Source organism: Sphaeramia orbicularis, chromosome 21 (assembly GCF_902148855.1).
Source record: "Sphaeramia orbicularis chromosome 21, fSphaOr1.1, whole genome shotgun sequence".
NCBI lineage: Eukaryota > Metazoa > Chordata > Actinopteri > Kurtiformes > Apogonidae > Sphaeramia > Sphaeramia orbicularis.
Window position 1 is genome coordinate 38,703,434 of NC_043977.1, and position 14,937 is coordinate 38,718,370.

Consider the following 14,937-nt stretch of genomic DNA (forward strand, 5'->3'; position numbering starts at 1 on the left):
TAAACGGAGATGGATGAAAACATTATAATTACGAAGATAGTGTCTAACTAGCTAGCGGGCTATAGTAATCAGGACACATAGGCTATCTTAAGCTAGGTTTACATTATGTTCCTGGTGGCCACTGCAGCCCCATTTGCCTGAAAAACGTACTGCACCAGGGGATTTTGGCCATTTTTTTCTCCATATTCAAGTTTTGTTAGAAAAACGGTGTACTACATTTTGGCTAAACGGGGCTGCCAGGCATCTGAAGCCTCAGCCATGCTCCTCTGTGTTTTCCTCTGTAACGTGCTCAAGACCCAACGAATCAAATGCTGAATTCGTTGCCAGCTATTTAAAGAATCGATTTGGATCAGTTTAATTGATTTGCTGTTGCAGCACTAGTTCTGATAATTGTACATTGAGTCTTATCAGAAAGGCTAGCCCATGTTGTTTTACTGATGACAGGGAAAAACACAGAGCCTTGTGACTTTACCTATTGTACCTACAGGGTGGGGAAGCAAAATTTACAATATTTTGAGGCAGGGATTGAAAGACAGTGTATGACCAATTAGTTTATTGAAAGTCATGAGAATTTATTTGCCACAAGAAAATTTACATAATAGAAAATGTTTTTATTCTATGTGTCCTCCTTCTTTCTCAATAACTGCCTTCACACGCTTCCTGAAACTTGCGCAAGTGTTCCTCAAATATTCGGGTGACAACTTCTCCCATTCTTCTTTAATAGTATCTTCCAGACTTTCTCGTAATAGTTTTGCTCATAGTCATTCTCTTCTTTACATTATAAACAGTCTTTATGGACACTCCAACTATTTTTGAAATCTGATGATTTTGAATTCCTGATTACTCATATGGGCAAAAGTTTCTGAAAAGGTATGGATAATAGTGTTAGGTATGATTATGACATCAATATATGTTTGGTTTCAAAACAATTGACGTAGTGCCTGCTGAGAAAAAACAACTAAATGTTCATTGTAAATTTTGCTTCCCCACCCTGTACATTACAATGCCTACAATACATGACCTAAACATGTCTAACTAACCATATTTCTCTATTGCTGTGGCTTATAAACTGTATCCGTCTGAAATGATAGTATCCCCAAGATATTAGAAGGAGATGTAGAAATAACTGTAAAATATTATAGTCAGGAATGTTTATTAGTACACACATTCATTTTTCTTAGGATTTATTGCTAAGGCCTAATATGAATTGTTTTGTGATGTTTAGCCGTTGTTAAAATGTGTGTCCTGAGGAAAAATAGTTTGCGAAACACTGCTTTAGATGATTCAAAGAAGACAGCCAGTTGTAATCCCGAAGGCAGACAATCTACAATGTGTAAGTAAGTCCTGGTGTTTGTGAATGAGTGAGTCAGTGTACAAATGCTCCACCTCATCTGTGGAAGCAGCTGGTTAAGGCAAGGCCTCAGACACAGACATAAACACCCACACACACACACACACACACACACATACATAATGGAGCGAATGAGGTTAAAATGTGGAAACTACTTACTTGAGCAAAGAGTACCCAGAGGGGAAAGGGAGGGGTATGAAACAATTAAACCCCTGCTGACAACTCAGACAGTCATTTCATAACTTACACATGCATGAGGTCGGCCGGACCTTGTGTCTGGTAAGAACAAGGCCACGAGACAAGCAGCCCTTATAAGGCTAAACTATGAAACACACAGAACTGACACAAGACACAGGTGTGCCCTGTTTGGTGTTAACCGGACGTATTTAATGTAGACGGCTGGGGCTTAATCACACCTGATGATAGTGTATTAATAGATTTCCATTGCAATGACTGTATAAAGTCTGTGCATGCGATCTGATTTCACTCTCTGACTACCCACTGATGTAATATTGCATGAGTGATGGAAACTTCATCAGAATGGGCTTGTTCTCGTATAAAGCGTATAAAACCTCTAAACCATTTCAACTCCCACATCCACTCTACTCACCTTCCAGTCTTAAAGTTGAGACGAACAGTGTGCATCAATGCTCACGGAGGTCCTTGAGGTTAAAGAGACCAATCTGTCAACTAGGCAGGTGTTACATAATCACTAACTCGATGAAGCGTCCTTGACCAAGGCAGGAATTCCTCCTATCTCCTGTGGGGCTGATGTGTAGTTGACCATATGCTTCAACCTGTGGGAGGACAGAATAAATGAAAATGTTCACCTTGAATAAGCAACAAAAACATTATTGCTTTCCTTGAAGTATTTGGGAACGACAAATTTCCCACCAATACAATAACAAGGACACTACTGTATTGTGATTTTTGTTAAAGGTGGTGTTATTAAAAATCAGAAAAAGACATAAGATGCAGCTTAACATTAATTAATTTGGTGCAGTAAACATAACATTTTGTATTTTGTATAATGTTCTTCAGCTACATCTTACAATAATTTCTAGCTTTTCTTTTTTTTTTTTTTCATATATAATTTGAAGAGAAGATACCATGTCAGCCCAAACACCATGTGATGACACACAACAGCATTAGCACTGATTTAATTTCCGTTTCATTTTGTAGTTTTGTTACTGTATGATCAATGCTAATTTTACGTAGAAACACAAGGCATGCATCAACACGCTGACTGAACATCAGAATTGGTGAATATGCTGCCAACAGCTAACATCAAATCAGATGGTGTTTATCTGTTGTTTTAAATTAAAAGCTGTTTTTGTTTTGTTTTTTTATATACAGGGTGGGGAAGCAAAATTTACAATGAACATTTAGTTGTTTTTTTCTCAGCAGGCACTACGTCAATTGTTTTGAAACCAAACATATATTGATGTCATAATCATACCTAACACTATTATCCATACCTTTTCAGAAACTTTTGCCCATATGAGTAATCAGGAATTCAAAATCATCAGATTTCAAAAATAGTTGGAGTGTCCATAAAGACTGTTTATAATGGAAAGAAGAGAATGACTATGAGCAAAACTATTACGAGAAAGTCTGGAAGATACTATTAAAGAAGAATGGAAGAAGTTGTCACCCGAATATTTGAGGAACACTTACACAAGTTTCAGGAAGCGTGTGAAGGCAGTTATTGAGAAAGAAGGACACATAGAATAAAAACATTTTCTATTATGTAAATTTCCTTGTGGCAAATAAATTCTCATTCTCACTTTCAATAAACTAATTGGTCATACACTGTCTTTCAATCCCTGCCTCAAAATATTGTAAATTTTGCTTCCCCACCCTGTATATGACTAAATTTGTGCTCATTCAAGGAAAGGGAAATAAAGGACTGAATGTCTTTAAAACAAGTTATTTCAGGTCATAATGAAAATCTGTGGGTATTTATTTTAAAGCCTGAAATTAATCCTACTATATAATGCACGTTTTGATCCCGCCCCATGTCCCATCGATATCCGATCGTTGTTGCAGCACAGGAGGGCGTTTGTACGGGTTTTCCTCAGCCTTCACAGGCCCGATCGCCACCAAACTCACCAAATGAATAGAAACATTACCTGACTATCTACTAGGCACAATTTTATGTCCGTATTTAAATGTTGTGAGGTATTCTGGGCGATTTTATCCATCCTGGCTCGCTCAGCCAGGCACGAGAGATGTGACGTTCGTGGACGAGTCGAGTCTTTTGAACGGCTCTTTTAAGTGAACAATGAGAACCGATTCGTTGTGAGTGATTCGTTTACGTGCCGTTCTCATATTCAAATTACCCACACTGCCTTCATGCTTCACCTGTGTGTAACATGACTCTGAATTGTCCACGCTGCCTTCACCTGAACGAATAATGACATCTCTGAGTTTGAGTTGTCCCAGCACACCCCATTCACTTGAACGCAGCTACACGCGCAGCTCATTTAGGGGAGGAATTATCAGTGACAGTTCGACTGACTGGACTGAAGACATTTACTGAAGGTGGTGGCCATGGCTCAGATGGTAGAGTGGGTTGTCAAATAACTGAAGGGTTGGCGGTTCGAATCCCGCTCTGTCCATGCGCTGTTGTGTCCTTGGGCAAGACACTTCACCCTCCTTGCCTCCAGTGCTGCTACTTACACTGGTGTATGAATGCGTGTGAATGTTCGGTGGTGGTCGGAGGGGCCATAGGCGCAAATTGGCAGCCACGATTCCGTCAGTCTGCCCCAGGGCAGCTGTGGTTACAAATGTAGTTTACCACCACCAGAGGGAGAATGTGAGAGTGAATGAATAATGGATCCACTGTGTGCGCTTTGAGTATGCATTCATAGAAAAGTGCTATATAAATCTAATCCATTATTATTATTATTACCACTGTATCCAGGAGGAGCGACAGAAAAAAATGGAGATGTGGGATTAACTGGAGGACCATCTGCTTCCTATAAATGCAGATATGCATTCATGTGGTGGAAAAGCCAGGCCCTGGTGGACCCCAGCCTCACCACAGTTATGGTATGACGTACCTGTCGGCTGTTCTACTCTATGCCACGGGCCATGAAACATGCTCAAAAATCTGTTTCCTTTTACATATTTGAAGGTTTTCCAAAAAAGTAACGCAATAATTACTTTCCCTGGTAACTAATTACATTTATGAATTCCGTTACTAATTCTATTACTTTTTTTGGAAAAGTAATTAGTAACTATAACCACTTACTTTTTAGAAGTAATTTGCCCAACACTGGTGGTTATGCTGCCGTTCATGAAATTTCTATTGCTAGCAGACGATGCTACAATGTAAAGGCTGCGGTTCACTACCGCTGTATGAATTTAATCATGTTTGACAGGCCAAACAAATACGTGCTCTTCCCTTCATGCCTTGCATGTTGCCTCAAATTATTACCTGCACAATGCATGATTAAATAGTAGTTTACAAATGGATAGTGGTGGCAGACAACTTGTACTTATCATGCTATCGTACAACAGCACCACGGGTACAATGCCGCTAGTATTATGAAGTTATGTTACACTTCTTGAATGGCTGCCCAGATGGATGGATGGATGGATGGATGTTTATTTGTTCTTCACAGGAAAAATGCTTTCACATTTCCGTACAGCCACAAGAACACAAAAAACCCCATCAACTCTAAACACATGACATGACACAACCCCAACCCTTCAATCACATACCAGTATTTGAGCAGTTACTTTCCACTGCAGACCAGTGTGCATCTTAGCTGTGACGGATATAAAACAAGGAGGTGTGTTAACTGGGAGAACTGGGACTTTGCTGTTCTTAAGCATTTGAAAGTCCTTCCAGAAGCAGGTTTAGGCAGTGAGAGTGGGAGAAGCATGCAACTATTTTAGAATTATGTTTTATGCATTAGGTCTTCAGCGGTGTTGTGTTTTTTTAGCCCTACTTGTATTAACTGGAGAGGTCAGCAATCAGCTCTGGGAAGGGGCCGGTGTGTGTACCAGCCACCTGAAGATTAACTTGACATTCTTGTTGCTGCAGGGGGAAGCTAAGCCTCCCACCTGATTCAGAGTACTCAACACAGATGTAGCAAGTGGGTGAGAGAGGAGGGAGGACGGGAAGAACAGACGGATGGAGAGATGTATCAGGCATGAAAGGGACGGAGGACGAGATGGAGGGAGGTGGAAGCTATAGCTGTACATGCTGCGGCTTGTCCACTCCGGGCACATTACCTCCAACTGCTGCCATTTAGGAGCGGAGGGCCCCTGTGCACTTTACTAATCCGCTGGTATGAGTGACTTTGTCAGTCAAGGAGGCAAGCATGAGGGTCAGACTGTACGGCGCATTATCATTAAGGGGCTTATGCAAACCCGTGGTGGTGGGAATGAGAATGCCGTTGTAAGGCTTACAATAACCCTCTTCCATTCTCAGATCGGCCTCCAGCTTGTTTTAATGTGTGTTTATAAAACCGCCTGTAAGTCACTCGCTAAAGCCAGGCACTTAAGAGACCTTTTAGATAAGGTTGTCAAGGTCTGCGTCTCAGAAAAGCGCACTGCCACATCTTGTAAAAAGTTAGCGAGAGAGTAACATGTCCTGACAACCGTGGCTTTAAAGGAGCTGGTGGAGAATGTGGTGAATGCCAAGTTTGCTTTTTTCCCTTGAAATACAGTGTGTTTCAAGTTCCCTGGCCAGAAGCTTCATAGTTTCTGGCCTTAAGATTGCCAAACACGATGTCAGGGTCCTTTCACACTGGCATGTCGCATGAAACAGGATATATAACACTAAGTATAATACGTAAACACACACATATATCCACGTACATACGTTAAATTGGTGTGTAAAAGCACTCTCCTTCACTCAAACACATTTTATGCATTCTACCTGTTTTTAAAATGTCCATCCATATGCATCACATAGTTTTTACACAAACCAATAAACTCAACCCGTTACATATTTGTCAAATGTAAATGAAACAAGTACGAAAACAAATTGGATTTGTAGATGATAATAGCATTACATACTGTCACAGAAAAAATTATTAGACCACCCTTGTTTTCTTCAGTTTCTTGTTCATTTTAATGCCTGGTACAACTAAAGGTACATTTATTTGGACAAACATAATGATAACAACAAAAATAGCTCATAAGAGTTTAATTTCAGAGCTGATATCTAGACATTTTCCATGGTTTTCTTGATAATAACCAAAATCCCTTCAGTTCTTACATCAATATCTATGGCATTGTACTGACAAAAACAGTGCTTTTAGACATTCCATGTTTTCTTTTCTGTCTGTTTTAGTCACATGATACACACAGGAGTCAGTACTTGATTGCATAACCATTGTTTTTGATGACTTTTGATGGTCTAATAATTTTTCCTGCGACGGTATAATAAATCCTGTTTGGTTTAAAATTAGAAATCAGGTTTATCAGTTTTTTTCTGGTAACGCTATGAAATCCAAATAGATGCAACAAATAGGCCTCAAACTAATAAAAGTATAGGTGTTTATAGTGATGTCTGAGCAGAATGTTTGACTAGTTTCATATCTTGGTTTTAGAAATTCATGCATGGAAGTAAAGGTCGATGCAGATTAATCGAAAAATATTTTGACCCGACGACTATGATTATATGTTTAACCCCTAAAGACCCAAAATGCCACTTTTGACCAAAAGCATCTACAGATCTAAAATGTTTAATACCTATCGATCCAGTAAACCTATTAATACATGTAAATAATTGGGGTAAAATGCAATTTGTCATCTTGTCATTGTCATCAGATATGACCCATTTGTACGTTCAGAGGCTGTGTAACCAAAGTGGAAATGGCATTTTCTATAACATTGATTCACCAGTAAAAAAAAACATTTACTCTATATGGAGACACTTGGCTTATATTCAGTTCATGATGTATTTGCCGACAAACTCACTTTTTCTTCAGTTTTCTCTGTTTTGATATAATAACCTTTGAATTAACTCTGAGTTTTCATGAATATTCCTTCATTTTCATTTTAGTTCATTTATTTGTTTAGAGCAGAAGAAAAAAATGAACATTTTTAAGTGTACAAGGAACTAATAACAGAGCAAATACATTAATAAATAAAGGTGATCAAGACAATATAGCAATTACAATGTACACTAGTATTAATAAAATAAATTCAATATGTATTGCTCAAAAGGAGTGGGAAGAAGAAAACTTAGCAAATCCCACCCCCATCTCACATTTATACACATAACACATTACTTTTGCTTCCTTAATGATATATTATATTAATATTTAAAACTAAACATAGGAAAAGATATGGTTTACAGTAAAAAAACAAAAAAAAAAAAACAAGCAAAATATATGGGATAATATTATAATAAATGATGATAAATCACTTAAGAAAGATTAAATAGAGAGCAAAATTCACTGCCATAAAAGTAGCACTGGGTCTTTATGGGTTAAGAAGAAAAATGTAAATGTGTACCAGGAGCAGATGACTTGGTCTCAACTCTGCTTCACTAAAATTGGGATGTTGAGCTTGAGAGTGCCCTCGAGCTCAAAGTGTGAATGTCTTTAAACAAGCTCAGACAGACAAATCCAAAGCCATGTGGTCAGAGAAAGACTTCAGCAGCGGAGGAAGACGATCTATTAAAGGTGTCTCCTGTAATCTGTGGTGTGTCTGGTCTCATTAGAGGACGCCAGTGGGTGAAAGTCAAGGCTGGACACTCCATGACACAAGCTTCAACTTCAATCTATCACTGAAGCTGCTGCTGTTTATTCTAAAGCAAATGGATACGTGTGGTTTAATCCAACAGGTGCGTTATGAATGAATACATCTATGATTTAAAGAGGAAGAAAGTTGAGCTTTAGATGTTTTAACAAGACAAATATCATGTTTGCTGAAAGTCAAAACTGATTTCAACCTGGGAAGCAATGTTTCAGTATATTGTTTTGTTTAAAGAATCATCCTCACATTATATTACATTTTAACATGACATGAGGCTCTGTTTATTTTCCCCAGTTGAAATGTTAAGGTTACTTTTTTAATTTTCAGTATATTTCCAAGCCTCTGGATTTCCGTAGAAGTTTAATCAGTACTTTTATTATTGTCTGTTTTATACAAGTACATACATGCACAGTAAAAAAACAAACAAACAAAGGATTTGCCTCTGGGAAATGAGTCATACTTTTTTGCTTTAAAAAGAAAAATAATCTTGTTAAGTGTGTTTCTCATTAGAAAAGTAATCTCATTTGAGGAAAATACATTGAACCTTGTCTTAATAAGCTATTCCAGCTAATACTAAGCTATATTTAACCAGTGACAAGCACAACTTCTCAGTTTAAGAATATTAAGTCTGTCTTTAACCCTTAGAGGACACTCATAGAAATACTCTGAGATTCAACATGTCAACATTAGTGTGTTATTAGAGGAAGTAACAAGACTATTGTGAAATTTTAGTTTGTTATTTTTTATTGCTAAGTAGAAAACCAAGGTCAATGAAGTTACCATATTTGGTTCCTTACCAGTAAGTGGCAAAAAAAAAAAAAAAAAAAACACAAGAAGTGAACATAAAAAATACAAGAAAACACATGTAAAGTGAAAGGAACATGTATTTTAGAACATTAGAACACGACACAAAATTTCAACCTTAATGTGTTTTTAGAGGATATAACAACACTTTAGTACTTTTGTGAAATTTTTCACATTTTTTTATTGTTATGTAGAAAATCTAGGTCAGTGAAGTTACCATATTTGGTTCCTTACCCGTAAGTGGGAAAAAAAAAAAAAAATCCAAGAACTAAATATTAAAATAATAGGAGGAAAACACATGTAAGGTGAAAGGAACATCACTTTTATAACATCAGACCAACATAACACATTATCCCAGTGGTTCCCAACCTTTTTTGGCTCGTGACTCTATTTTAACATCACAAATTTCTGGTGACCCCAGACATTCAAAATTGAGACTTGACAAAACTTGACTAAAATTAGTTTGTTTTTGATCGTGTAATAATTTGCTATAATATGTTGCAAATAAACGTTAATTTTAGGCAACATTTAGGCCATATACTGTAAATTTTTATTAGTAAGTTTTAATTTTTCATCCACTACTAAAAATTTCAGGTGACCCCATTTGAATTCCAGGCGACTCCACATGGGATCCTGACCCCAAGGTTGAAAAACACTGCATTATCCCTTTGAACATCATTCCTTACATTAGTACCATTACTTCATGGCAAGGTTATTATCGTTAATGAAAACTAACAAAATGGCGAAAACTAGAATTGTAAAAACATTTTTGTTAACTGAAATAAATAAAAACTATAATAAAAAAAAAAAAAAAAAAAGTAAATGAAACTGTATTGTGTGCTTATAAAACTAACTAAAACGAATAAAAATGATGGATAAAGTTCCCTTTGTTTTCGTCTTTGTCAATGTCGGATTGAAATCGATTTAATTTGCTCGAGCAATTTTAGCTAGCAGCACCATACAGTACTTTACGGTCTGTCACTTATGGTTTCCAGTCGTCTTCTGGTCCCCACTCTACCTGGAAACACGGAGACTAAAGTTGGGAGAAAGCAGCAGAGTCCTGTCTGGGATTTATTTGAATATGACGGAGAAGAAGACAAAAGATACGACAAAACTAAAATTAATACTAAAACTAAACTAAAACTAAGCATTTAGACAAAAAACGGAAACTAATAAAAACTAGCAAACCTGCTCTAAAAACTAATTAAAACTAACTGAATTAGAGAAAAAAAAGTCAAAACTAAATACACCTAAACTAGAATGAAAAATCCAAAACTATTAGTACCATTACTTCATGGTACCTAACAAAGCAGGTCCACTCACTGTTCATGCAGAGGTGGACCTTACAGACCCTGCAGACCAGGGGTGTCAAACTCATTTTAGTTTAGGGGCCACTTTCACTCTAATATGATCTCAAGTGGGCCGGACCAGTAAAATAATAACAGTGAAAAAAGTAAAATAACATTATGATAATGTTCACATCTACAACGTTTCCTTAAAAATCTGAATAACATGAACAACCTGAAATGTCTTACGAAAAACAAGTGCAATTTTAACAGTATTCTGCCTCAGTTTATCATTTACACATGTGCATTACAACTTACGTTACAATTACAAATACAAAAAACATATAGTACCAGGCATAATATTGGTAAAATTGCATTTACTTCTCTAAAGAAATTTCCGGTTGTTCATATTTGTTCAGGTTATTCACATTTTTTGTAAAAGGATAGTTTGTTAATGTAAACATTTTCATGTAATTTTACTTTTTTCACTAAAACAAAGATAAAATCTGCAGTTGTCATTATTTATAAGTTATTATGATACTCTTTTACTGACCTGATCCAATTGAGATCTAATTGGTCTGTATGTGTAACCTGAATTAAAATAATTTTTACGCCATTGATTGTTAATATCTAAATTGTAATTTTTGCATTTAACTAATTCATCCTACGGGCCGGATTTGGCCCCCGGGCTTCACTGTCCTCACTGTCACTGTCTTGTAATGTATGCAGAAATTACCAAAAATAGTCGTCTAATAAAGGTTTAATAGCAGTGTTTTGGTTGCTTGTAATAACCACACTTTGCTGTTTTTAGTTTAATATTTTAGAGTTTGATTCTACTTTTAGTAAAATGCAGCCAAGAAAAAATTGCATTCCCCTATTGGCACCAGATAATTTGCTTCTATTTGAGAATATCTGGCTTCATTCTAGTCGGACTGGGTTTTTTTTGCAGAACTTGTGTACTTCTGCCACCTCTGGCTTTCAGTGATTTGATACGATTTCCTGCCGTGAGCTGTAGTGACGCAGACCGAGAAGGACAAGGAGACAGCTCTATGGCGGCTGGTTTGCTGTGCTCTGTTGGTAGTTGCCCTTTGAGTGGCCAGTGTGGTGAAAGGCTGGTGGGCAGGGGTGACTCGGCCCTCTCATCATTGTTCCCAGAGCTTGGTATTCCTCTCAGAGCATGCCCCGGGCTCTAGAGGATGTGCTTTTAAAGATCCCAGGCCCTCCTAATGGCCCCACTCGCAACCCCCCCCCCCCCCCCCCCCCCCCCAAACTCACATACACTTTTTTTTTTATTTTAACAAACATACCCCTTTGAACCTCGTTTCTTCATCTATCATCTCTGCGTGACTGAGTGTGATTTTTATTCACCGAAACAACCAGAATATCATAAACATCAGTAATGCACGGAAAATATTTTCATTTTCGCGGATGCCCCCCACCCCCCACCCTAACACTCTCTCCATATATCCCACTCTATCCCCCTTTCTCTTTCACTCTTCCTCTCTCTCAGGCTTCTCTCTCTTCTTTTTTTTTTTTTTTTTCTGAGAGTCCCACTCAGCTGGCCAGCACCTTTTCACTCTTTGCCTAGCGAATTGTCCCCTGCATGTCAAGTGTAGCCATTAGAAGGAAGGGTTTGGACGAGAGGTGCTTTTCAGGTCCCCGTCCCCCTCACCTTTGAATGGAAACAATAGAGCTGCTCTTTATGTCCAGATGACCACACACAAATGCACACACACATATACACACACTGCCAGGGAACTTTTCAATGTCTCGTAGCAGTAAAGGGCCGTGTGCTGAACTCACATTTCAAGAAACGGGTATATTACATAACAAAGCGCCGATTGCTGTCTTTGACTGTATTTACCACCGCTGTGGTAACGACACAAGTTAATTCAGTCACAAAGTCGACATTAGTTGAGACTGATGTCCTGTCCGCGCTAATAGTTTCCTAAATGGGTACTTTCCACCTCTGCTTTACAAAATATCCTTGTACTCACTACAAAGCAAAAACAACCACAAACAGCTACAAACACTCAGAAAAAAACATTGTTTCTGTTAGACTTTCAACTGTGGACCCTGTGGACCTTCAGATAATATTGGACATGGCAGACTCTGAGGTACTGGCCTGTCATGTTACATTATAAACTCCCTGGTATGTTAACTAAAAAGTATGGGTTTGGGTTTTTGAAGCGCATTCTTTATATTACACATTTTTTGTCCATTTCCCAAACGTGTCCGTGCTAACTGTGATCTACTGCAGGTAATACGCCGACTTCCAAACCTATATTTGATGTTAATGAAGTGCAGGAAGGCTCTCACACTAAAATTACAAGCCCTGGTTCACTCCCATCCCTAAAATGACCCATGATTTCTTTTCCTTTTGCTCTCGCGGTCATGCAAGTTAAAAGTCCTGTGAGTCACAAGGAGAGGTTGACGTAGTGCACGTTGGTTCAAAGAGTCTTCGGCTGGGTGAGACTAAGGAGACCAATCTTTATTTCCACTTTTCTATTCCAACCCCATCTCCAAGAAATCCCTTTTACTTCAAACTGCACTGCGACTATAATTATGTATTGTCATAAATATAATGCCACCTGCATTATTTCAGCATAAGTCATGCAATTTCCACGTGGAAAAATGTGCTTGAAATCTGAACTCACAGGCATCTTTCAGATTTCATTAGTTTCCCATAAATGAAGGCTTTGCTCACTGTTTATTTTTCACATGCTGGCTTCTAAAACTGCTGTATTTTATATTTATTTGATCTGTTTTACATGTTTGGCATTCAATGGACAGCAAATAAAGAATTTCTTTGTACAAGGAAACATGTTTTCTTACAGTGCATATGACAATAAACACTTTGAATCTTGAATCTTCTGTTAAAAAACAAACAAAAACCACCCAAACAATAGGACCAATGGCCCTGTAGCTTACCGGCCAAATGACAAGCTTTGGGAAATGCATCCAGATCCCTTTTATTATCACCCAGTTATGTGTATTTATTATATTACAGAAATAGCCCATGTTTTGGTCATATTCCAATCAGATCTGTAAAAAATTCAAATTCCAACTTGATATCATTGATATTTACTGATTTATTGGATCAATCCACTTCCTATCTCTTATAATGGGGAAATTTTTCAAAGTTGCACCAAATCCAGAATCAGATCCGGATCCAAATAATTTCACTAACTTTTGTTGACATCGTCATAAAGAAGCTGTATACCAAGTTTGAAGTCAATCGGAATTGTAGTTTCGGAGAAGAAGACGATTGAAAGTTTTGTAACAGACGAATACGACAACGACAGACGACGATAACAGATGACGACGACAGATGACAACAGACAACAGACAACAACGGATGCCACATGACAACAATAGCTTACGGCCTGTCGGCCGGTAAGCTAAAAACTGGGAATTCAAGTGAAAGTATCTGCTGGTTATGATGAACTACTAATAGACTAACTAGATTTATGCACTGACAGCATTCAGGCAGATTCCAGGCTTTGGTTTAATACAGAAAAAAGTTTGCATAAAACATTTTTTTTTAAATCCTAACCAAATGTGGTCATAAGGAACATTGTTGTTATACTTTTAGTACCTTTGAAAATAATGGGGGTGTTTTATATGTATGTTCTTATCACTTTTAAGTTTGTTTTTAGTACTGACTTTCATTGTGTTTATGTATATGTATGTAAAAACAGATTATATTAATAAATGTAGTTTTACTGACTAAAATCTTGGGTTTCAGATACACTACATTTCATCAACCTCTTCCAAAAATGATTAGCATTGTGCTTTCATTTGCAGGTTTATGTATTTAAAAGCAACATATTCTACTATTCTACTATTACCCTTTATGCACCAGCTGTCAATGTTTTGATTAAAATCTCCCCGCCGTTTGCTTATTCATGATTCTTTCCTTCTTTTTTTTTACATCCTTTTTCTTTGCACCCAAAGACACGATCTCTTTTAATATGATCAATCCCATGCTGCTTGCCACGATAAGACACACTGCAGGCGCTCACTCTGAACTGCTTATGAGTACAAAGGGCTCATATTTACATACAACCCTCTTTATCTCAGCTATGGGCTTGTTTTTTTGATTTGTGGTTAACTCCTCAAAGCCTCCGTCAAGATCCAAGGCTTGTACAGCTTGTACTTAATTACTGTAATTTCTGACATTAAAAGCTTATGGGTTGCCACTGCAATAATAAAAAACGTGCTTTGTCAGTCAAGCCTTTTGATCTTGACACTTTTAAAAACCAGTCCCCGAGGATGTTGACAATGAAGCCAATTGACAGAGCTGTTTGTAGACCACGGAGGAAAGAAGATTATTGTTCTTTGTAGACACGACCCCATTCGTCTTTTCAAGGGGTTTGAGCCGCCTTAGAGGAATTCAGGGATGTAAAGTTCTACCCATGTCTTAGATGGAAAAGAACAAGCTTTTAAGAGGGAGGAAAGCCACAAAAAAAGACATGCTTTCTTTATTCTGAAGTGATAAAATGAGAGGCTATTAACACAAGAATCACATGGAAAACAAAGCAAGCATGCACATTTTACAAGCACTGATCTAAAAAGCACATTCAGACCAGACTAATTAATGAGTAGGAAGATGCAAATGGATTTGTTAATGTTTTATTTATGCATATTATTTTCTGTCTGTTGAAGCATCTCCTTTTGCATTAGTCATCGCGACGGCAGCACAGAATTTCTGGACTAAGCAGCTGTCATGTTGTTCATTGACATTATGCATGCTCGATATTTGCCATGCTG

At 37.6% G+C, this 14,937-nt stretch overlaps 1 long non-coding RNA gene across 1 annotated transcript in view; it reads right to left on the reverse strand.

Moving 5' to 3' along the window:
* The window catches only part of LOC115412326 (uncharacterized), a 161,018-nt gene that overhangs the window by 20,183 nt on the left and 125,898 nt on the right, over positions 1–14,937 (reverse strand). The window contains exon 2 of the long non-coding RNA XR_003934332.1: positions 1,962–2,148. This is a non-coding gene — a long non-coding RNA (uncharacterized LOC115412326). The remainder of the gene's footprint in view (positions 1–1,961; positions 2,149–14,937) is intronic.